The sequence below is a fragment of the Nicotiana sylvestris genome, chromosome 4 (genome assembly GCF_000393655.2).
Source record: "Nicotiana sylvestris chromosome 4, ASM39365v2, whole genome shotgun sequence".
Lineage (NCBI taxonomy): Eukaryota > Viridiplantae > Streptophyta > Magnoliopsida > Solanales > Solanaceae > Nicotiana > Nicotiana sylvestris.
Window position 1 is genome coordinate 119,102,399 of NC_091060.1, and position 25,985 is coordinate 119,128,383.

Genomic DNA, 25,985 nt, shown 5'->3' on the forward strand with positions numbered 1-25,985 from the left:
TTATTTATTTGTATTTAGTATAAATTCATAGAAATAACAATAATTTTTATAAGATATTCTTGCAGAAGTTCTTATAATTTACACTTTTTTAAAGCATTTTTATTTTACCACTCAAATATATTATTAACTATTATTTAAAATTATATACTCATAGATATGAACACGTATAAAAACTAACCTTTTTGCCGTTGCTATCTTCTCGTAAGTCCGCTCATATGTAGCATGTTATTGATTCCTGCAAACATAACAATTAGTACTCAATTAGATAGCAAAACATGCTGCTTTAACAAAAAGAAACCAAGTAAATAAAATAGTTTCAAGATTTTTTTATTGAAAAAAGAAAGAAAAATCAAGTGTTCCAATTTAAGGGAAGGATCGCAGTTAAAATTATTGTAGATCATTTAAATAAGGAAAGGATTTATTAAGTCAAATCTTACTTAATTTATAACTCCTAAATATTACAAGGGAAAAGATTTAATGGTCAATATTTTTAATTATTTGAAAGCTTTACATATTACGAAAATTATCAAATGGCTATTTTGTCTAGTATGAAATTTATTTTTAAAGGGTACAAAAGGCGAACGACATTTCGCTAAGGGTCTTCGTGCTTTTAATATAATATAGATTATTAAAAGGAGAGGACAAAGCCATCTCCTTGAGCCAAGTGGCATCCTAAAAAAAACACATGGCCTAATTAGTTACTAATTAGTTATTTAGTTAATAATTAGTTATTGATTATTATTTTTAATTTCAATATCTATAAAAATGAAAATTATAAAAAATAAAAAACTACCATCTCTCTCTATATATATAACAAAAAAGTTATATAAAGAGAAGTAAATAATTATATGATGCCAAGTGGTATAGCCAAAAGAAAACAAAAGTAGATTTTTAGGACAAAGCTCCAACAAAGTTGGAACTTTAAAATTATCTTATAATAAAAATTGAAATAAATAAAAAATTGCCAATTCAAATCTATATCTATATTTATAAATTATTAAAATCAAAAGAAAAAGGCACCACAATAATTCAAGTGGTAGCCTAGAAATAAGCCACATGATATCTATCTATACATTATTAAAAGGAGAGGATAAAGCCCTCTCCTTAAGCCAAGTGGCAGCCTGAAAAAAGTCACATGGCATAATTAGTTACTAATTAGTTATTTAGTTAATAATTAGTTATTATTTTTGAATTTAAATATATGTAAAAATTAAAAAAATACTATATATATATATATATATATATATATATATATATATATATATATATATACATATATATACATATATATATACTAGTTTCTCTGCACGTGCATTTCACGTGTATGTCGAGTCATGTAGGATGTGATTTTATAGAATATTATCAATATTATTAAAACAAAATTTTAAGTAATTATAAATTAAAAAATAAAGCACAAGTTTCTATGAATGATCAATATGTATAGCCGTATGTTTGTTTTTTTTGGGTGTAAGTCGTATGGTTAATTCAAGATGATTGTATATTGTTGAACCTATGAAGATTGATAATCAAAGTTTAATTAAATACATATGAATTTTTAACTCACTTTGGTTTTATGAGGTTTCAGACATGTGATAGAAGCATATATGATATATCACCTAATACATTCGTATAGACGCTATTGATGATATATGTTCATGTCATCCATTTTGGTTGCTTTGTCATGATTTCTGTTGCCAACATTGCTTTCTCCTTTGGGTGTGCCATGTGAAGTTGGTCATGTGCGAAAACATGTTGTGATAGATACAATCCAACATTGGGAACATTAATATCAGCCTAGTTCGTATGTTTAACACATTGAAAATAATCTTTCATATAATTTTATTATATCCATGCGACCAAATTGTACATATCGATTGATCTATTTCATTTGATAAAAAAGGAAGAAAAGAAATTAACCTTAAATACATATTATTCAAACTACGGCATGCATGCAATTTAAAAGTACATTTTCACGAGATCATCATATAATAATTACTCTATCCTAATATTGTTTCATACACCACAAACGATAGAAAATAAAATAAAATTAAAAGTGAAGAGAGTAAATAAGTAGAACCCATTTATGCTTCCACTTTCTTTTCTTTTCTTTTGCTGTCTTTTTCTTCCTATTGTAATTTGACAACTTTATTCTCAAAGGATAATTGTTGATGTCTCTGTTTCCTTCGTGTAATACCAAGTGCAAGACGTCATTCTTCCACATTATGTCTTCTATGTTTCTACACTAATTTGAACAGGTTATAGAAGTGTCGATTCAACTTTATGTTGGAGAAGGCCAGTACACCACCAAGCATTAAAATATAATCAGAAATCATATTCGGTGGATGGAAAATATGGGATACTTTTGTCAAGTTTCTGGATATTTACTCTCTTTTTTCTAATGTATGAGATCACTTGAGTGCTAAATTCTGTCATAGAAGCCAATCAAATAGAGTTTAAAATAAGAACCGTGCATATATTCTTTTATCCTTTCCTGTACTTTAATAACATAGTAAGTAATTCTATTCATCTTCAAATATTGGCATCTTACTTATTTAATTTGTTATAACCATGTTTACTGAAAAATTCTTCTAGCTATTTTGTTGGGAATCAGAATGATCTCGATCGCATCCTTCATCATTGAATTTTCTCTTGCACAAAGAAGATCTTTTGATTTGGAATATTTCCATCCTACACTTTTTGTAAATATATTAGAAAATACTCTAAAAGGGAAAAAGTTGTGCGAGAGAACTTCAATGAACATATGGATCTTTAGGATACTAATTTAGTTGCACTCCTTAATTTCTTCTAAGAATTCAACCCAATAGGAAGAAGGTGTTTTTGGAAGAATCGGTAAGAGAGAAATTAAGAAGAGTTGATGGCAAGTTAACATAGTGGCTAATTAGGTTGCTATCTCATGCAGAAAAATCGGTTGAATGTTTAAGCAATGGCGAAGCCAGGAATTTACTTAAGGGTGTTTAAATTTGAAAAAGGTGAAAAATATTCTCCGAGAAAGAGTGTTCAATATATGTAATACCTCTAAAATCTAATATTTTACATATATATGCAGTGTAATTTTCCGACGAAGGGTGATCAGTTGACCACCCTTTATAACATTTAGCTTCGCCCATGGTTTAAGGGAATGACTATTGCTATGTATATTACTAATTGGCAGTGTTTATCATCTAATTTAAATAGATAAGGCTCTTTCCTTTCATAAAGTGCCGGTTGGAAACTAATTAGAAACGGAGGGGCTAGTATACAGTTGAAACGACACAACAATTTTAAGAAAAGACATAGCATCAAATGATTTTCTGCTCTTTATTTTTTATTTTATACATATACTAGTTAATTAACCCGCACTTTGCACGGTTAAATAAACTTTTTTATTTTTTAGTTGATATAAAGGAAATAGAAAATGTAAAATACCAAAAATCATAGCCAAGGTTCAAGTGGTGTAGAAGGAGTGGCAGTTGTTATTGGCTCAGCAGTTGGTGGCCAACCTAGGGCATAAACAATTGTTTAATTGCTTTTAAAAAGTAAAAATCGAATGCATAATTAAAAATTACATACAAAACAATCTGACAAAAAAAAAAAGCAATTAAAACGAATAAAGCATTGACTACTTTTTTTTAGTAGTTTCGTAATTACAGAGTTTTCTCTCAATTTGAGGGGAAAACTGTTGGGCACATGCTCAGTCCAGCCAAAGGCTCAATGGTCTAATCTTATTCTCTTTTGGTTTTTCATTCCTATTTGGAATTGGATTCGGTTTATTCCTATTTTAAATGAGTTTTGGCTTTAAGAGAAAGCACCACTCATGATCTATAAATAGGACAACCTTGGAGAATTATTCTATGCTCATTGATACAAGTCTTTGAAAGATTTAAGTACATAAGAGTGATTTTTGAGAGAGCTCTCGTCAAGAGAGAAAAGAGAAGAAAAATATTTGTTTTGCTGCAGATTTTTATTCCGACCAGCCAACTTTAAATCACGTTTTCCAATTCGTTAACCGTTGGATCGGGCTGAAATTTTGACTGAGTGTTCGTAACATATTGCTCTTGGATTTGAACGGTGAAGATCGAATTTGGAGGCTCGTAGTATCTTATTTCGAGCCTCGAACAACAGCTTTATTTTTGTAGATTATACTCTTGTCACACCTCCTTTTTGCGTGCACGCCCCGAAGGGTTGAATGCGTGAGGGAGTTTTTTCCAATTTAAGTGACAATATTCGAAATGAGATTATTTATTTAATTCAGAGTCGCCACTTGGGAAAGGTTTGGCTTTTGGTGTCCCAAGTCACCGGTTTATCTTGAATCCCAATTCGAGGAAAATGTTCGACTTTCCAAATGAAGTCTGCGAACCAGAAATTCTAAGTAAGGAATTCTGTTGATCCGAGGGAAGGTGTTAGGCACCCCCAGATCCCGTGGTTCTAGCACGGTCGCTTAAATTGTTATAATTGCTAAATATCTGATTTTAAATACATGTTATAACTTGTGTGCTTTTATTAGATTTAAACCGCTTTTATTATTATTTATTTTTTATGGAATTACAACGTCGTGAAAATGCATTTCGAGCCACGTCACAATCAATGCGCCCGTGGTTGTTAATACATTCCGACTCCGTTGAGATTTGGATTTGGGTCACATAAATGCGCACCCGAATTTAAGAAGGTAAAATTATTAAAATGCGCACCTGAAGCAATTATCGTATTATTATTTCTGGGTAAGGCCGTGGAATTTTGCTAAACGGCTCATCCCGAAGTCTAAGTAATTTTAATTAAATATTTATCGAGGGCCCCACAATTTGTGCATTTTATTGGGCGAGGCTCATCTCATTTATTTTAACAGGATAATCTTAAAGTGCCTACATTTTTCTATTAAAATTGTCTCTACAAAAGGAAAGAGAAAAGGTCTTAATTTATTTACATGCTTGAGTTGTTATAGTTGAGTTTCGGATATGATTCATAAATTCTGAAAATGATGTAAGCAGGGCGGTCCGTTGCCAATGCGGGCCCAGGCCCAACGTGTATGGCATAAAACTAAACCTGGGCCTTCTTATTCACGTATTACTAACTAGTTACATTATACTAGGCATGTTCTCAGTATGTCAAATTAAAAAAAAACTTAGCAATCTAATTTTAATCCTAAACCAATTACATGCTGGAATTAACCAATATTATTTAACTAAACAATATTCTTACAAGTTCCGAAATGGTCTATTCGTTTGATTTTTAACTTAGACGGAGTTACTACACCATTTATTTATTTTTAGGCAATATATATAGATAGTTCATCCGTTAAGCTATCGTTAGATGTTCCACTATATATGTATATTAAATAGTTACATGATTCTGATTTTTGTAAGCTAAATATTTTATATATACAAATAAAATTCAGAATATAATTTAAAATAAATTTAGAACTTCAATTCTTCATTTTTCGTATTCATGCTTCCTGTTTCAGTTTACAATAATCAGCGTGTCAGTTGTGTACCTGATATTGGAAGCAAAAGAAACGTGAGATCAGCAAAAACTCAGTAGCATACAACAACAGCAACCCCAACAACCAGTAACAACCAGCAACGAGAAACTTAGTGGCAGATTTTAAAATCAAGACAAAAATCCAGAAACACCAACAACAATCAACGGACAGAAGCAAAGGGAATCTTTTCAGATTTTTGAAAGACTAATTAGTGTTTAACCCTTAATTTCTGAATCTGTATATCAGAATATTTGGATTGTATATCAGGTGTATACTATTCTTCTTTTGAATTTCCAGAATATTTTTCTTTTTATTTTCTAAAGTCTTAGTATTTTCGGAATTTCCTCTCTCTTCAAATTTTCTTCTCCCGTATTCCCCTGTCTGCTGATTCAAGTCTCTCTATTTATTTCTCATCCCAAACACTTAAATCAATTAATAAAACCACCACTTTCTCCTACCAAACCCACTATCTTCCCACTCATCCCTCATTACATTAAACAAATATATCAATCCAACCCATTATATCTTGTCCCCCATGCCTACCATAAACAATTACCATATTCCTCTCCACTACATCTTGTCCCTCATGCCTAACATAAACAATTATATCACCCACACCCCCATTACATTTTGTCCCCCATGCTTAACATGAAGAATTACAAAAAATGTTTAATTACCAAACTACCCCTCCGACCTTATTGCAATTACCATCTTACCCCTGAACGTACTGCAATTTACCAAACTACCCCCATCAGCTATAACAAATCAATTAATCAAACGCAACCAAAATATAGCCAATATGACCAATTTTTACACAAATTCAAACAACAAATCACATGAACACAATTTCTGAACCAATTCAACAACAAATCACATGAACACAAATTGAACAACATCAAATTAATGTGCATAAATTAACCATATTGGGAACCAATCCTGGTTAATTTAGACCAAAAATTGATGAGCAAGGAAACAACAATATTAACAACACAATACATGATTCAAACTAAATCAATAAATCAAAAACCAAAACATAAACTCACATTAAATTACTGGATGAACTTCAAACAAAGAATAAACATGCATTAGATCCATATTATATAAAAATGTAGGATTCAAATGATTTAAACTAAATCTAACAATATTAAAATTAAACTAACAATTTCTTCTACAAAATACAAAATAAAAGCACATAAAATAAACTGAAAAACTAATTAATCAAAGTTCCATTTGAATCTGAAAATTAAATCAACAAAACATATGAACAAACTAAAAAATTATTTCAACGATGAACAAACAAAACAAGAATTGAATCATTTATCGATTTTGGATCCGAAAAATATCAAACAACAATATGGACAAAATGAAACTTAAAAACAATCTACTAACCGGAACGAAATGACGAACAATGACAGACCAACAACGAACTCGTATGGACTCTTTTGACGACCCCAACCAAAACTCGAACAAGCGACGACGAAGACGAATCTAAGAAGTAACTGAAGCAGCGATGAAGCAAATGTGAAGCAGCAACAAACAGGTCAGTGAAGAAGAAGCAGTAGTAGCTGGTCATTTGGATGGAGACAAGTGAAGCGAAGCCCCACGTCCATGGTTAGAGCTCGGGAGCTCGACCACTCAACTCGAGCTCGGCGAAACGAAGAAAATGAAGGAGAAAGCAAAAGCAGCGGGGAGCAAAAGCAGAAACGTGAGCAGCAGCAGCAGCTCGGAGGAGTTGGAGAAGATAACGAAGCAGTGGCAGCATCAAAAATAGAGGAAAAGAAGCATCGGGTGGTGACGGGGTGGGGCTGCCATGGCGAAGCTGTAGCAGCAGCATGAAGAAGAAGACGAAGCAGTTCTGAGGGGTCGTTTGAGCGTGAAGGTGGAGGAAGAAGAAAGCAGAAGCAGCTGCAGCAGCACGGAGGAACTGGAGGATGCAGCAGCGGCGAGTCGAGCTCAAGCTCGATGAAGCAGGCAGCGATGGGGTTTGGCTTCGATGAAACAATGGCGATAGTGGTCGTTCACGTCGCTGCTGGAACTTGACGAAGAAGAGGGCAGCCATGGACGAGCTTTTTGAGCTCGACATGGAGAAGATGAAGATGCAGCAGAAGGTAGAAGCGGCATGGCCATGGCTGTGTGTGTTTTAGAGTTTGGAGAAGAAGAAGAAAAGGTGGGGGGCGGATAGTTTCTTTAGGGTTTTTCTTTTGTTTTGTTTTTTTGAAATGCAAGATAGGGGGTGTTGGGTATTTGGGTATGGATTGGGTCGACCCGGTTTGAAATGGACCGGGTCGTGGGGAAGGTTGGACAATTTTTTGGGCCTGTGGCTTACAATTGAAGAAGTGGCCCAATCCAATTTTTCTTTGTATTTTTGCTCTCTTTTCTTCTTTTATTTTTCTAAAACTAAATTATAAAAAATACTTGAATTATTATTAAGAACTAAATTAAGTTATAAAATCGCAAATTAACTCCCAATAACAATTAACGCACAATTAAGTAATAATTAAGCATAAAATTGTATATTTGGAAATTAAATGCTAAAAATGCAAAAGATGCCTATTTTTGTAATTTTTATTTTTTTGTAAAACAAACTTAATTACTAATAATTTTAGGATTAAATCCTAAATGCAAAAATGCGACATATTTTGTATTTTTTATTAATTTAACAAATAAACATGCACAGACAAATTATTCAAAAATATCACAAATATCACAAAATTGCACACCAAGAAGAATCATTTTATTTTTTTGAATTTTTTGGGAGTAATTCTCATATAGGGCAAAAATCACGTGCTTACAACTCTTTCTTCAATTGATTAGTTGTTGCTCTTGTTGCTATTGTTGCTCCGTGTTTGGCACTTGTTGTGTAGCCAATTTGGAGAACTTTGTAACCCTCTTATTGTTATAGTGGAGCTTTTTGGATCTTTGTGATCCCGTGGTTTTTACCTTCGATTTGAAGGGTTTTCCACGTTAAAATTTGGTGTTCTTTATCTTCTTTATTCGGGTTTGCCTCTTCCTCGACATAACAGTGGCATCAGAGCCTTGGTTATTTATCCGGGGTATTACGGAATGGAGGCGAATATGAGCAAGATAGTATGTTTAAATGGGAAAAATTATAATGCTTGGAGAAGCAAGATGAAAGAATTGTTGTTCGTGAAGAAGATGCATCTACCCGTTTTTTCAGCTCATAAACCCGAGAGTATATCCGATGAAGATTGGGATTTCGAGCACCAACAAGTATGTGGATATATGTGACAATGGGTTGAAGATAATATTCGCAACCATATTGTGAACGAGATACATGTGAGATCATTGTGGGAAAAGCTAGAGACTCTTTATGCTTCAAAAATCGGGATCAACAAATTATTTCTGCTAAAGCAATTGATGACCTTTAAATACAAGGAAGGCAGACCTATCTTTGATCACATAAATGATTTTCAGGGCGTCCTTGATCAGCTATCTGGAATGGAAGTTAATTTTGATGATGAGATACAAGGACTTTGGCTTCTTAATACTCTGTCAGACTCTTGGGAAACTCTTCGTGTTTCTTTAACAAATTCAGCTCCTGGAGGTAAGGTGACCATGGAATATGCCAAGAGTGGTGTGTTGAACGAGGAAGTAAGGAGAAAATCTCAAGGTTCGTCCTCACAAGCAGATATCTTGGTTACAGAAGACCCGGGGAGAGATAGAACAAGAGGCTCAAGGAATAGATGTAAAAGTAGAAGCAAGTCAAGGTCCAAATACTATAATATTACATGCAACCACTGTGACAAGAAAGGACACATCAAAAGGCTTTGCCGCAAGTTAATGCAAGACATTAGAGAAGGAAAGAAAGTTGAAAATAACGAGAACAATGTTGCTGCTATTGTTCGAGATGACCTTCTTTTTGCTTATGATGAAAACGTCATCAATTTGGTATCCCATGAGACGAGCTGGATAGTAGATTCTGGAGCTACCTCACATGCCACACCAAGAAAAGATTTTTTCTCATCTTATACTCATGTTGATTCTGGAGTGTTAAAGATGGGCAATGCCAGTGAAGTTAAGGTGTTTGGTGTTGGCATAGTTTGTTTGAAAACTAATAATGGTTCAATGTTAGTTCTTCAAGATGTCAAGCATGCTCCAGACTTCCCTTTCAATTTGATCTCCGCAGGAAGATTAGACGATGAAGGTTACCATAATGCCCTCTTTAATGGCCAATGGTAGCTCACTAAGGGCTCGTTAGTAGTAGCTCGAGGAGTAAAGTCTGGTCAATTATATGTGACACAAGGCTCTATTCTTAATGACTCCATAAATCTGGTGGAAAGTGATACTTTATCAGAATTGTGGCACCGAAGACTAAGTCATATGAGCGAGAGGGGGATTACATGTTTGTCTAAGAAAAGTTTGCTTTCTGGAGTGAAACAAGCAAAGCTGAAAAGGTGTATCCATTGTTTAGCTGGCAAACAGAAAAGGGTTTCCTTTCATAGCCATCCTCCCTCAAGAAAGCCCGATTTATTGGAGCTAGTACACTCTGATTTGTGTGGTCCCTTTAAAGTAAAGTCAAAAGGTGGTGCACTTTACTTTGTGACCTTCATTGATGATCATTCTCGTAAGCTCTGGTGTATCCTTTGAAATCTAAAGATCAAGCACTTAGCGTGTTTAAGGAATTTCAGGCCTTAGCTGAGAGACAGACGGGGAAGAAATTAAAATGTATTCGTACTGACAATGATGGTGAATATTGTGGTCCCTTTGATAACCATTGCAAGGAAAAAGGAATTCGTCATCACAAAACTCCGCCCAAGACACCTCAATTGAATGGTTTGGCAGAGAGGATGAATAGAACTCTAGTTGAGAGAGTTGGATGCTTACTTTCAGAGGCTAAACTTCCAAATATATTTTGGGCGGAAGCACTTAACACTGTTGCCTATGTTATCAATTTGTCTCCTGCAGTTGCTTTGGATGGTGATGTCCCAGACAGAGTTTGGTTTGCCAAAGATGTTTCTTATAATCACCTGAGAGTTTTTGGGTGTAAAGCTTGTGTACATGTTCCTAAAGATGAGAGTCAAAACTGGATGTCAAAACTAAGCAGTGCATCTTTATTGGTTATGGTCAAGATGAGTTTGGGTATCGTTTTTATGATCCAGTTGACAATAAAATTATTAGAAGTCGTGATGCAACATTCTTTGAAGACCAAACTATTGAAGATATTGACAAAGTCGAGAAGATAGATTCTCAGAGTAATGAGAGCTTAGTTGATATTGATCCAGTTTCAATTGCTAAGGCACCTATTGCACATGAAGGAACCCAAGACAATGATGGAGATAGTGATCAAGATCAAAATGATCATCATGGTGTAGATGTTATGGATGCTCCAGTTGATGAAGTTGTGGTTGATCAGCAACCAATTCCTGCACAGGTAACTAATTCGAATGCTCCTGAAACCTCTCTTAGAAGATCTACAAGGGAGAAGCAAAAATCCATGCGCTATCCTCCTGAAGAGTATGTACTTTTGACTGACATGGGAGAACCTGAGAATTATGATGAAGCCATGCAAGATACTCACAAAGATCAGTGGATCGAAGCGATGGAAGATGAGATGAAGTCACTCCATGAGAATGGCACATATGAGTTAGTGAAATTGCCGAAAGGTAAGAGAGCTTTATCTAACAAATGGATATTCAGAATAAAGCAAGATAACCATACCTCTGCGCCTAGATACAAGGCAAGGTTAGTTGCTAAAGGTTTTGGCCAGAAGAAGGGAGTTAACTTTGATGAAATTTTCTCCCCTGTTGTGAAGATGTCTTCTATTTGTGTGGTTCTAGGCTTAGTTGCAAGTCTAGATTTAGAGGTTGAACAGATGGATGTCAAGACTGCTTTTCTCCATAGTGATTTAGATGAGGATATTTATATGGAGCAACCTGAGGGCTTTGTAACTAAGGGAAAAGAAAATTATGTCTGCAAATTGAAAAAGAGCCTGTATGGATTGAAACAAGCTCCAAGGCAATGGTATTTGAAGTTTGAATCTGTCATAGAAGAACAAGGGTACAAGAAAACTTCTTCAGACCACTGTGTATTCTTCCAGAAGTTCTCTGATGATGATTTTATTATTTTATTGCTTTATGTGGACGACATGCTTATTGTTGACAAGAATAAATCTAGAATTGCAGTCCTTAAGAAGTAGTTGAGTAAATCGTTTGCGATGAAGGACTTGGGGCCAACAAAGAAAATCTTGGGCATTCAAATCCACCGACACAGAGATAGAAATAAGTTATTTCTGTCTCAAAAGCAATACATTGAGAAGGTACTCAAGAGGTTCAATATGATATATGCAAAAGTGGTTAGTACTCCTCCTGCTAAACACTTCAAATTGAGTATTAGTCAGGGTCCATCTACTGATGAAGAGAAAAAGGAGATGTCTCGTATTCTTTACTCTTCTGCCGTTGGTAGCTTGATGTATGTTATGGTTTGCTTGAAAAAGGGGGGGGGGAATAGGGGATTGCATGGGGTTGTAGTTAAATAGCATATTCAGAGAGGTGATCGGGTGGAGAGGTTAAAGAATTAAGTAAATGGGTGTGTGGAGTCGATGGATGTTACAATTATGTTGTCATTCTCTCTTTGATGATATTATTTAAAGAAGGAAATCAATTAATGGAATATTTCTTTAAAGGTTGTGACTGTTCCTACGTAACCGTTGTTTGATTCCATTTTTAAACGGCACTTAATTAAAAAAATAGTGGCAAAAAGTCAAAAAATTCTAAGAAAAGAAAAATATGAATTCTGCTCAAGGACATTGCCTTAATTTCTCTCTTTTTTGTATTCCATAGCTGAAAGAAAGTAGTAATTACACTTTTGTATATTCCATAACTGAAATCTCCTCATTCATAAGCCTCATCAGTTTCGTTATTAGTTCTAGATAGTAAATAAATTTTTTGTATTAAAATTAGGAAAAAATCTCAAAAATCTAGAAAAAAAGATAAATATGAAAGTTGGCTATATAAAAATGCCACATCAGCTGGCCAATTCCTAACTTTATATATTTATATAGATACAACATACGAAAAGGTAGCTATTTGTGCAGGCCAGCTTTATTCATTACTAATTTAAACATTCTAAGAGGCACAACCCTTCAGAATAATTTTCTCCTTCTTTCTATTTAAATATAATTATTAGTATTTAATTGATTTTTTTAAATAAATAGAGTATTTAAATTTTAAGAGGTTATTTTGATAATTTAACTTTTTAGTTTAGGGGTTCATGATTTTAATATAATATAGATAATTAGTTATAGTAAAAAAGCGAAAATATAAATATATATAAAAAATAATCTATATCTATATTTATCTATATATTATTAAAAGGAGAGGACAAAACTCTCTCCATAATCCAAGTGATAGCCTACAAAAAGGTCACATGGCATAATTAGTTATTATTTTTGAATTTAAATATCTATAAAAAATAAAAATAATAAAAAATCAATTAGTTGCAGTAGTAAATATAGATATCTTATAATTAGTTGTAATAAAAAAATGAAAATATAAATATATATAAAAATAAATACCCTTTCAAATTGCGAGGGAGTAGTTTCAAGTTGGAGTTTTAAAATTATTTTTTTTTAAAAAAAAAGATAAAAAGAAGAAAAACTACCCATTCAAACCGGGGAGTAGTTTCAACTTTCGAGTTGGAGTTTTAAAATAATTTTAAAATAAAAAACGAAATTAAAAAAATAAAAAAGTACCAATTCAAATTACTAATAGGATCAAACAAGCCCGATCATAATTTAATTTAATTAAAACTTTTTTAATATTTATCGCGCATCACGCGGGTACGACCACTAGTTGTGTCTTAAATGAGGATACAATAACTTTAATTTTTGTCAAATGCTTGACAAATTAATTTGTATCATGATTGTGGTGTTTAACAAAACCATGAAGCACAAGGTTTACAAATGTCAACTGAAGAAAATTGAACACCTTGTATGTAATATATCCCTACTCCGCGGATACTATGAACCTACACTTTTACAAACTTTAATCTCAGATAGAAACTAACAATATGGTGGTTTCCTTGAACAATGTCCTTACACCAAAACCAGAAAACCCAAAGAAGTGCACTTTGCTTTAGGAAGTGAAATTGCAAATTCCAATTACTAAAATACGATAGATATCAAGAAAAACACAAAAAGAAAAAGGAAAGAATGAGAGAGCAAAAATGCTAGGTAATTTCTTCCATTTGCTATCCGGTAACTAGTACCTAAAGAAATAGTCTAAGTTCGTGTAAGCTTGTCCTGACACTACTATTCAAAAAATCATTTCAAGGACTAGAAAGTATGACATGAAAAAGAATGGTTAACTTAACATTATAGATAAGACAAAGACTAAAACTCTAAGGTAAAGGTAGCTCGGTGCACTAAGCTACCGCCATGCGCAAGATCCGGAAAAGGAGCAGACCACATTGGGTCTTATGTACACAACCTTTCCTTGCATTTTTGACAGGCGGTTTCCGCAACTTAAACCCATAACTCCTGGTCATAAGCCGACAACTTTTACCATTGCGCCAAGCTCCGTTCATTAAAGTTTCAGTAAGATACAATAAAAGTTCTTTACATGTTAATCAATGGTAAAGGTAAGGCTTATGAAGCTAACCTGCAATCCAGTTCCTTTAAAATGGATAGATTAGTAAACAACTCGCGCAAAATGTTATAGGATCAAACTCAGACAAGATAGAAGAACTTCCCAATGGGAAATCATACATCCTTTTGTCATCCATCAGAGAGAAAATCAGACCCTTAATATCATATAAATAACCAATGCCAATGTCTTCTGGAACAAACTTGGTGGTAACTGCCAAAGGGAATCAGTTATCAAGATCTGTTGAATCCGAAAAGCTTCAAATGGCAAGGTTGAATTTGCATATAGCTAAGAGCAGTTGAAACTTGTAAATATGAGGAAGGTCTTTCAGTAAGCTATGCTCCAATTCCATGAATGAATTTTGGCAACACCGACTGTGTTTTTTAGAATACAAACTGAAAAAGGAAAAGCAAAAAAAATATTGAACTACAACTGATAATTTTAGAAAGATCTCAGCACCCTTAGTGCCAAAAGTAAACCAAATCTACTAAGGAGCCGCAGTTTTTTTGTGCGATTCATACAGATCAGGTATCTGATCCTTGTAGGGCAGCACAAAATACTCTATGAACTTTGACTCTGTTATGGTCATTACATAATAGAGATTCACCTTTCTCCTCTCAAGCTTCTTTTCGTCCAAAATTTTCAAGACTTCCATCCGAGGTATCACCCTTTTCTCCAGACTATAGGCCAAAAATGCAGGACGAGAAGCCAAGTAAGCAGGTTCAAAACTGAGCTCCTTCATGTAAAGATTCAATGCTTTCTCAATTCTAACCTCTGAGAGAGCAATACAAAGCGGTAGCTTCCTGAATAACTCGAGTATTTCATCATCAGACCATCCAAAACTCTTGAACATTCCAATCTTCCTATCCAATGTAGACTTTTTTTGCGCAGATAAAACATGAAATGCATAAAGAAAACTAGGGGAGCCAAGTGGGACTCGAAAATCCTTCTCCACTCTATGCAAGAAATACTTAACACGATCAGGATTTTGTGTAACACGAGAAGGATTTTGAAGCACAAATTTTTTAATTCTCGAATCAGAAATACCACAGTTTTACAACAACAATACATTAGTATCCATAATATGATGGGCACCAAAAGAAAGCAACCGAGGACTTCTCTTTATAGCCGTAACTACATTTTCGTAGTGGCCAAAGTTCTCCTAAGACAATCAAATGGTAGGTCTCATATGAGTATCTAAACTTATTACCATAATTTTTGTATTTTTAGCAATTACATTAACCAGGTCTGACCCGGATAGCCCGAGGTCCACAAGGCACTGGAATTTGGGTTTTAAAAACATCAGAGAATAGCAATTTGGGTGCTCTAGAGACCATCGTTTTGATCTGGGAGTTGTCAAAACCGGTTTGTTTCAAGAAATTGAGGACTAAATCGGGATCTCTGGTGGTTTTCCGTGAAGATAACTTGGAATGTGTAGAGGTTGCTTCTTCTTTGGAGAACCCTAGAGAATCAACCAGGTAATTTACAAAGAAAAGAGTTGAGGTAGAAGAGTAGAGAAATTGTGACCTGAAACAGTAAAAGGAAAGGAGGTCTCCAAACATTTGTCTCTGCTGAGCATTATCGTTTAACTAATGTCTGTTAACAAATGGGGGATTAGATCAATCTATTTGTACATAATTTGAACAAAAAATTGAACGACATGTCCCCCACTCTGGCGGAATTTCTCCGTTTCTTAATTAAATATCATAGTTCTTAAAGCTTGAAATTCTTAATTAGTGATGAAACGTAATAGTAATTTGAGTACCTCCCTTCATTTTTAAAAATTTGAGTAGTAATTTTTATTAATTAATAGTAGAAAGGTCAAAATGAAGTCTACTTTGTCTAAATTCATGAGACAGGACTCTTCCCTACAACAAATTTTATATTTGATACATATAATTGATTTAGAGTCAAGGATGGATGGAAACAACAAAAGATATTAAAAATGAGAATTATAGGAGCTGAAAATCTCAAACATATTAGTCGCAAAATCATAAAATCTAGAGTCATTTATAAACTTCAAATATAACAAAAGTAACTCGTCTCCCATAGACAGATATAAAAAAAAAATAATTAAGTAATGTTTTCCATAACCTCGAAGCAAATTCTTTTTGTGCAGTCATTTCATTTTTACTGTGCTTATAAAAATTAAATATTATTTAATAACAAATAATTGATTGTAATAAGTTGGAGACAACCATAGCCTCTAAATTTGTTGAACTATTTCATAGAGAAGCGCATTATGGTTAATTTTTTTTTTTTATCTCTAATTCATATAATGAGTTCATAAACTCACATTTAAATTGAAAATTTTACTTACAAGATAAGAAGCTCATGTTATTCCTTCTCACTACTTAATTTAGAGTATAAGTATTGGTTCTAACCTGAAGTACTTTCATTTTGGCTTCTTCTTGTCTTTATGTTGATATGATCTTTGTGTTGCAACTATTTTATGTTTCTATCTTTTCACTTTAGATCAATTTGAAGGAGGTAGTTATCGTAGAGTTGGTGACTCAGATTTCTTCCATCTATTGCTGTTTAGAAGGAATTTTTGGGTTATATATTTTTTCCAATTCTAGCTTCTGCTTGTAGGAGCGAGAAATAGGAAAGTGAATTAAGAGATAATAGATCGGGAGTAGAATAGGAATCCGCCGATTTGGGAATTATGCCACAATGTGTGCTTCTTTAACCTATTCAGTCCTAGAACCTTGGTTTTAAGTTGTTGAAAAAGCTTGGCGGGAGAGAAGGAACTGGACTTGGCATTGCTGAACATGACAAATTGGAACCTGTGCCAGCTTATATCAAGAAAAATAAAAGAGGCTTGGAAGCGGAGAAGTCAAAGAAGGCGGCATAACACCTTAAAAGTTCCGGGATTTCAGATTGTAAAAGACGGGATGCACAGAAGACAAAGGAAATATCTAAGAAGATGAAGAAAGCGCTAGAGTTTGAGAACCGCATACAAGAGAAAGAATTTGACCGAGCTTCTTTTAGGAAATTTTGGCAAGAGCTTCTAATTTTGTTTTCCGCCACATATTTCAGCCCAGGGGCGGACCTACATAGACAGTAGACTAAGCAAAAACCATGTATATATATTTGTATACTAGTGATGTTATGCCCGGGCTTAGCACGGGCCCAATGGCTATTTATATACTATCCGATATCTCTATAACAGTATACTTATATAACAGTCATTCGCTATAAAAACTAAATTTTTGTTGAGTCGATTTTTATGTTATAATATATATTATAATCGATGTTATGTTATAATATATGTACTCAATAACAAAAATATCGAAACAAATGAGATTGTTATAGAGGGGTTTGATTGTATGAGCAATCCTCCCAGAGTCCCCTACGCGACATTTTCATATCTACCCACTTTTGGGGTCATCGTTGAAGTTATACCTGCATTGCACAAAAAATTTCAAAGAATACCCGCTCAAATCCGAAGTAGTTCAATCTCTTAAATGCAACTTCAGAAATTCGAATTTTAAGAGGTTCGATCTCTTCAATGCAACTTCAGAAATCAAATTTGAAGTACTTCTATCTTTCAAATGCAACTTCACTAACTTGAATCTTAAGTACGTCAATCTATTGAATGCAAATTCAGATATCGAATCTTAAGTTCTAAGCATAAATTTGTTCTTCGATTTTCAATAATCCAGTACACGATTCAATGCCAAAATCTACTCCAAATGAGCTTAAATTTGAAATCACTTTCAAATATCATAAAGAACAAATCCTAATCATCAAATTGTCAACAACAACAATAAATTTAACAAACTCACTTTGCAATTAAAAAGAAGAAGAAGAAGAAACTTTAAGCACAAAGAAGAAGAAAACAACAATAAAGAAGAAGAGAAAAGTTTATATATTTGAAGTTATCCAAAAATTGGGAATTAGTTAAAAAAAATTTAAAAAATAAGTACAAATTCAATGGGCGGTGCAAAATTGGGTGCTACATAAAACTTTTACCCTCTACGTTACCCGAGTTCCCGTTTTTTATATTTTAGTTATGGTAATCTGGCTTTAAGTATAATATTAAGCAATATGTTACTGAAATTTCCTGAAACACTAATTATCATATCTTATTGGTCTAGAAAAAGTATATGCGTGAAAAATAAAATTATATATGTCCTTATTTCTGAAGTATCGAACTTCATTTTTTATGTATTATAAATTTTTAAAAGTAATTTAATTTAAAATATTAAAATATAATAATAAAATTTCTCAAGCCGAAGAACTAATTTTTAAAAAAATATCCTTATTAGTAATTTCTTTGTCTCATATGCCTTAAATATGGGTTAGAGAGTAAAACGATATTATTGGAAACTAAATAGTGATATAACTGTACCTCAATTTTTTCCAAAATTTGTAAAACTAATTAATTCTTATTAGTAAGCAACTGCAATATTCTTGAGCATTATAGTAAACTACCATTTCATAATATAGTTGGCATCTATAACAAGGTTATAATTTTATTTCATAAGTTGTGGATTACTCTCTATGCAATAATTTATATTTTATGTAATTAAAATAATGATCATTTAAAAAGCTAATCACATAGAAATGTCCAAACCAAGAAAAGGTTTTTACAAATTTTATGTAAGATCTCAACATAAAATTTCAAGTTAAGTTACATATACTGAACTTAAACTAAATCAAACAATCTCTTAAGTTAAATAATTATAAAATTACACTCAATAGTCATTAAAGTAGCTTTAGCCACATGGATATCAAATAGACAATAAAGTACAAATTAATACCTATATGTGATGAGAATTTTAATGGACCCCACATTATTATATGTTGTGCCCGACAAATTTTCAATATGGAATATGGAATGACATATGGAATACGGTGAAACATTATGAAATGACAAAAATGCCTTTGTGATGATGCAGGTATGTTGACCATCAGCTCTTTGCTTATATAATAGTAATATAATAGTAATAGATATGACAAGCTAAATAAATTTAATGTGCCCCCAGAATACTAAAAGATGGACTGGCTTCACTGGTTAATATGCTGCATTTGTCTCCACTTGACCAGGATTCGAGACCAGTCAACACCTCTTTCTTTTCGGTCAATTATTTTTTCCTCTTTCAATTCACTTTTCACTCAATTTTTTTCCCTCTTCAATTCAAGATAGATTGGTATCTCCTGTATTTAGTGCTCTAATGTGGTTAGGAGTGGCAAACATGCGGGCCGAGTCGGATATGGTTCGTGTCAAGGGGCAATGTACAAGCCCTTGACACGAATTCTGCCCGCAGTCGTCAAGTCTCATTATTAGGGGCTAACAGTAGGCCACTATCCTACCATCGAAAGTTGATAGGGCAGAAATTTGAATGATGCGTCGCCGGCACGATGGCCGTGCGATCCGTCGAGTTATCATGAATCATCGCAGCAACGGGCAAAGCCCGCGTCGACCTTTTATCTAATAAATGCATCCCTTCCAGAAGTCGGGGTTTGTTGCACGTATTAGCTCTAGAATTACTACGGTTATCCGAGTAGTAGATACCATCAAACAAACTATAACTGATTTAATGAGCCATTCGCAGTTTCACAGTCTGAATTTGTTCATACTTACTGTCATGGGCTGCTTTCCAGACATGCCCCATGACCCCTTGGCCGCGCCCCATGGCGGCCTAGCAAGCCTCACAATGCCTAGCGCCATGGTCGGCCCCGTGGTCTTGGCTGCGCCAAGTGACAAGCGCGCATGTGCCTCTGTCGCCCCACCGATGCCTCTCGCCAGCGCCCAAGGGCTGGCCAATGACAACAGCGCCGCGCGCCCTGACAATGCCGCGCGCGCAGATCCTGATGCCTCGCCAGCGCCCAGCTGCAGGCCCATTCCAGCAGCGCCTCGCGCACAGACCCTGATGCCAAGCACCAGTGCCCAGCCTCAGGCCAGCACATCAAGTGTCGCGCGCGCCCACAGCAACGCGCGCGCAGACCCGCAAGACAAAGATGCTGCCATCGGACTTAGTTTTTCCTTGTAATAATCTAAGTCCTTTTCATTGTAATCATAGACTAGTTTTCATCATTTTCATTTCAGTGTGCTTCTACAGCTTTATTAGGACTAGTCTTGTAATGTTGGTTTATTTTTTTTAAGCATTATTAAGGGGGACCAAACAATCAAACATTTTCAAGCAAGCATTTTCTGGTGTCTCTCCCCCTCGACACCGCATCATTGTAATCAGCATTTTCATTCATCAATAAAATCATCATCATCATTCAAAACCCAATTCTCTCTCAAGCTTCCGCAATTGCCCACGACATTGGTTTTCCCGCACGGCACTGACAATCTAGTCTAGCGTGCGGCGAGGACCTCATTGGCGGACAGCAACCGCACTGACATCGGTTGCTTAGCCTTACGTTGCCCTTCCAAAGATCATCAGGAAGGCGTTGCGTAACAGTTGGTATCAGAGCCTAGGCTCGACATCGGACGAGGGAACATTTGCCATCATCACCATTTCTGACCATGGTGAATCATGGGGAGCGTCTAGCATCCCTAGAAGAGACGGTTGACCGATTACGACCCATCGTAGAAACGGTGCCTGATCAAAGCAACAACCTAGTGCAAAGGTTGGACGACCTGGACCGCCGAATGCGGCAGGCCGAAAATGACATTGCAAACATCAGTCGTGACTCCGACGAGGACCGACAAACGGCAGCCATTGAAACTGCCAATATTCATGGCAAATTTGAGGACCTCCAACAGGAGCGTGCCGACGATTTAGCCCATCAGCAACATGAGGCAGACAGACTAACTGCCATGCAGCAAACCATAAACGACTTGACTGACAAGCTCAACGTTGTCAATGCTGCCTTACAGAGCCTACTTCGAGAAGGCGACCATCACATCAGGGGTGCAGCAAACCTCACCCCCATTCCACAAAAGCTTAAGATACCGGAGCCAAAGCCATACGACGGATCCCGGGATGCTAAAGAAGTGGAAAACTTCATCTTCGACATCGAACAATACTTCGATGCCGTGGGCCATTTGGAGGAATCCAAAAAGGTAGCGACTGCTGCCATGTATCTTCAGGGCGATGCCAAACTTTGGTGGCGGGTCAAATACGAAGCCATCAAGGCCGGTGAAGATACTCTTCAGACATGGGACGAATTGAAGGTAGCCATACGCCTGCAGTTCTTTCCCGAAAATGTGGAATACAATTCCAGGAGAAAGCTACGGGACCTCCGCCACACCAGATCAGTGAGGGAGTACGTGCGCGAATTCTCCGCACTCATGCTAAACATACGCGACATGGGGGACAAAGACAAACTCTTCGCATTCATAGAAGGTTTGAAACCTCATGCCCGTATGGAACTACAGCGACAACGGGTAGACACCCTGCCCAAGGCCATTCAAGCTGCAGAATGCCTTGGCGATTATCATTTGGGAACTCAGAACGACAGGCCCCAGCCGTCTGTCCGAGGGGGATTCAACGGGCACCATCCCAGCAATGGTGGCCCAAGCAAAAGTGGGGGAGATCGGAGTGCATCCAAAACTAAGACTCCTCCCTCCAACAGCAACAGTGCTGCATCCATCAACAACAATCAGGGGAGAAAGCCTCCCTCAGAATGCCGTCATTGCGGCGGGGCACATTGGAACAATGAATGCCCAAACATCAAGGTCAATGCTCATCAGACTGTCGAGGATGAGACAGATGCATCAGACACATCTGAAGACAACCAGGTAGGCGCCTTCAATGCAATTGTTGGCTCTATCCCTCATGCCTTAGCGGGGACCAGTGCATGTCCTCCTAAGAAAACATCAGTCCCGATCACCAGGAAAGGGAAAGAAAAGATGGACGAAGGACCTCCTAAGCAAGCGAGGACCCTAATGTTCGTCGAATTGAAAGTGAACGGCAAGCCCCTTCACGCATTGATAGACACGGGTGCCACCCATAACTACTTGTCATCAACGCAAGTAGAGCGCCTAGGTCTTGTGGTACAAAAGAGCAAAGGCCGCGTCAAGGCTATCAACTCACCACCTCAGACATTGGGTGGAACAGCTACAAATGTCCCAGTGAAACTTGGCCCATACAAAGGAAGCATCGACCTGCGCATCGCAATCATAGATGACTTCGACATCATAGTGGGTTTGGAGTTCATGAGGCAAACCAACACCATTCCAGTACCATTTGCCAACATGCTCCTGATGATGGGAGAAAACGGGGCCAAGCCCTGCACCATACCATGCTTTCCCATAAAGATGGCCGCTGAAAACATCTCGGCCATGCAGTTGGAGAAGGTAGTCAACAGACATGAACCTCAGGTTCAGGCTACCCTTCGCAGCAACAATCAGCCATCATGTCATCGGCCTCAAAAGACTGGTGACGCTCATCATCGTGTGAAGACTTGTCAGCCATGCCACAAGGACAAGTCGGATCACTCATCACAGCCGGGACCCTCGCAGCCATCACATGTCCCTCAGAGACCATGGGAAAGTGTTTCCCTCAGATTCATCACGGGATTGCCCCAAGTCGGCAATCTTGCATCCATCATGGTTGTCATAGATCAATTTTCAAACTATGCAACCTTCATAGCAGCCCCGAAAAATGCATCAGCAGAAGATACAGCTCGACTCTTCTTCTCGCACATTGTCAAACATTGGGGCCTGCCCAAAAACATTGTTAGTAGGCGCGACTCACGCTTCACTAGCAACTTTTGGACCCATCTCTTCAGGTGCTTTGGGTCAACATTGAGTCACAACACAGACATCCATCCACCATCGGATGGCCAGACAGACCGGTTCGATGACATGCTGGAGGAATATCTCCGCAACTTCGCAACCGGATCACAGAAGCATTGGGTGAAGCTCCTGGATGCTGCTCAACTGTGTTTCAATTCTCAAAAGAGCCATCATACAAACAAGAGCCCTTTTGAAATTGTTACCGGACAGCAACCGCTTCTCCCGCAAACGGTGAATGCCTCAACCATGCCGAAATCTCCTCGAGCTGCCAACTTCTCGAGCGAATGGGAGCGCAACATGGAGATAGTGCGGAGCTATCTCATCAGGGCCCAAGAGCGGGCAAAAAGGTTCACCGAACAAAATCTTTGCTTTGCCCAACATCAACCAGGGGACAAAGTAATGCTATGCATCCCAAAGCGGTACTTGTTTGCAGAAAGGACCCATGACCCTCGCCTGCAACAAAAATACATTGGGCCCCTGCCCATTGCAAAACGCATTGGGAAGTCCACATACCAGGTCAAAACTCCATCCTGGTGGAAGATCCATCCAGTCTTCCATGTCAGCCGCATGCAATCATTGCTTCGCTACAACAGCAAGCTCAAAGAACAGAGGGGCGCAGACCTCCCATCCAACAACCATCAGAATCATCATCATCATCATCATCATCATAAGGCTCCGAGGACGGCGCCAACTCAGGTGGGGGAGAATGTCATGGGCTGCTTTCCAGACATGCCCCATGACCCCTTGGCCGCGCCCCATGGCGGCCTAGCAAGCCTCACAATGCCTAGCGCCATGGTCGGCCCCGTGGTCTTGGCTGCGCCAAGTGACAAGCGCGCATGTGCCTCTGTCGCCCCACCGATGCCTCTCGCCAGCGCCCAAGGGCTGGCCAATGACAACAGCGCCGCGCGCCCTGACAATGCCGCGCGCGCAGATCCTGATGCCTCGCCAGCGCCCAGCTGCAGGCCCATTCCAGCAGCGCCTCGCGCACAGACCCTGATGCCAAGCACCAGTGCCCAGCCTCAGGCCAGCACATCAAGTGTCGCGCGCGCCCACAGCAACGCGCGCGCAGACCCGCAAGACAAAGATGCTGCCATCGGACTTAGTTTTTCCTTGTAATAATCTAAGTCCTTTTCATTGTAATCATAGACTAGTTTTCATCATTTTCATTTCAGTGTGCTTCTACAGCTTTATTAGGACTAGTCTTGTAATGTTGGTTTATTTTTTTTAAGCATTATTAAGGGGGACCAAACAATCAAACATTTTCAAGCAAGCATTTTCTGGTGTCTCTCCCCCTCGACACCGCATCATTGTAATCAGCATTTTCATTCATCAATAAAATCATCATCATCATTCAAAACCCAATTCTCTCTCAAGCTTCCGCAATTGCCCACGACATTGGTTTTCCCGCACGGCACTGACAATCTAGTCTAGCGTGCGGCGAGGACCTCATTGGCGGACAGCAACCGCACTGACATCGGTTGCTTAGCCTTACGTTGCCCTTCCAAAGATCATCAGGAAGGCGTTGCGTAACAGTAAGTATGAACAAATTCAGACTGTGAAACTGCGAATGGCTCATTAAATCAGTTATAGTTTGTTTGATGGTATCTACTACTCGGATAACCGTAGTAATTCTAGAGCTAATACGTGCAACAAACCCCGACTTCTGGAAGGGATGCATTTATTAGATAAAAGGTCGACGCGGGCTTTGCCCGTTGCTGCGATGATTCATGATAACTCGACGGATCGCACGGCCATCGTGCCGGCGACGCATCATTCAAATTTCTGCCCTATCAACTTTCGATGGTAGGATAGTGGCCTACTGTCACGGGGGTGATTTTAGTCAGTCAAAACTCACACCCGCGCGGCAGTCAAGTCGTACACTTGACTCAGCCTTTCCCAAATACTTAGCCAATTTTCGCGCACCTTTGGCCTAAACGAGATTTAGACAGCAATTCAATAAGAACAAAACCCAGCTACGCTTTAGAATATACATGTACATATGCATGAATGATTTTTACGAGAATGACTTCTTTCCATCATTTGTTGAAGTTTACTCTACTTTATGTTGTAGTTGACAAGTGATGCTCATTTATACGCTTGTCGTTTTAGTATTTCTTCTTCCACCGAATTTCGCTTTGCGTGTCTCATGCAAAAACTAACATGAAGTTTTGAATTTATAGTTGGAGTAAAGTGTAAAATTTTAGGCTAGTAACCAATAAAAAGAAGGGAAATAATTGCATGCTAATGTATCCAAATTAAACTCAGCATATTTCCAAAATGTGAACCATACCATTTACAATAATAAATCCATCTTGAGGATAGAAACCCAGAAGAAAAAAGTCAAAGTGATGAAGTGATTTAACACTTTGGTGTCTACTTTTATAAAGCATATTATAAGTATGATTAAAAACTAGGAATAGTTATTACTGTAACCGTTAACCAAGTCAATAAAAGTTGGAATGTGAAAAGGTAATACGTATTCTAAATTCTCCCTCATTTATCCGGGTAAAAAAATTGTTTTAAAGATTCTAAATCCTCTATCATAAATTTGTAAATTAAATTTAACTTAAAATGTTTGTTAAATTAAGTTTGACTTAAAATGTTCTCAATGTAATGAAACAATAAAGAAGAATATTGCAACGAAAGAGAGAGAATTCTTATTGATTTGTGATGAATAACAATGGAATAAAACCCCTCTATTTATAGGGAAAACGTGACTTAGCTACCAAGTAATAATCCCTAAAATCTCTCTAAAATATAGACATTAATCTTAAATAAAATTCTATTTATAACATTCCCCCTTGAATGTCTATCCAACAGATAATGTGCCTCGTTAAAATCTTAACTAAAATAAAACCCAGTGGGAAAAAAATTCTAGAGAAGGAAAAAGTGTACACATGTTTAGAAATACTCTTTTTCGTTGCCTTGTTAAAAACCTTGCAAGGAAAAATCCAGTGGGACAAAACCTTATAAGGGAAAAAGAGTACAACACGTATTAACTCCCCCTGATGATAGCACCAATTTAGAGCCTTCGCTTTCCAGTCTTGTACACTAATTTCTTAAAGGTTGATGTCGGTAGAGATTTGGTGAACAAATCAGCCATATTATCACTTGAACGAATCTGTTGCACATTGATATCACCATTCTTTTGAAGACCATGTGTGAAAATAAACTTTGGTGAGATGTGTTTTGTCCTATCTCCTTTTAT

At 36.8% G+C, this 25,985-nt stretch overlaps 1 long non-coding RNA gene across 1 annotated transcript; it reads right to left on the minus strand.

Annotated features, from left to right (window-relative positions):
• Positions 1-14,105: 14,105 nt before the first annotated feature.
• LOC104227910 (uncharacterized) lies at positions 14,106-17,162 on the minus strand. The gene is made up of 2 exons (XR_011406897.1): positions 14,687-17,162; positions 14,106-14,474 (listed from the first exon to the last, which is right to left on the minus strand). It is a non-coding gene; the product is annotated as an uncharacterized lncRNA (long non-coding RNA).
• Between the last annotated feature and the right edge of the window lie 8,823 nt (positions 17,163-25,985).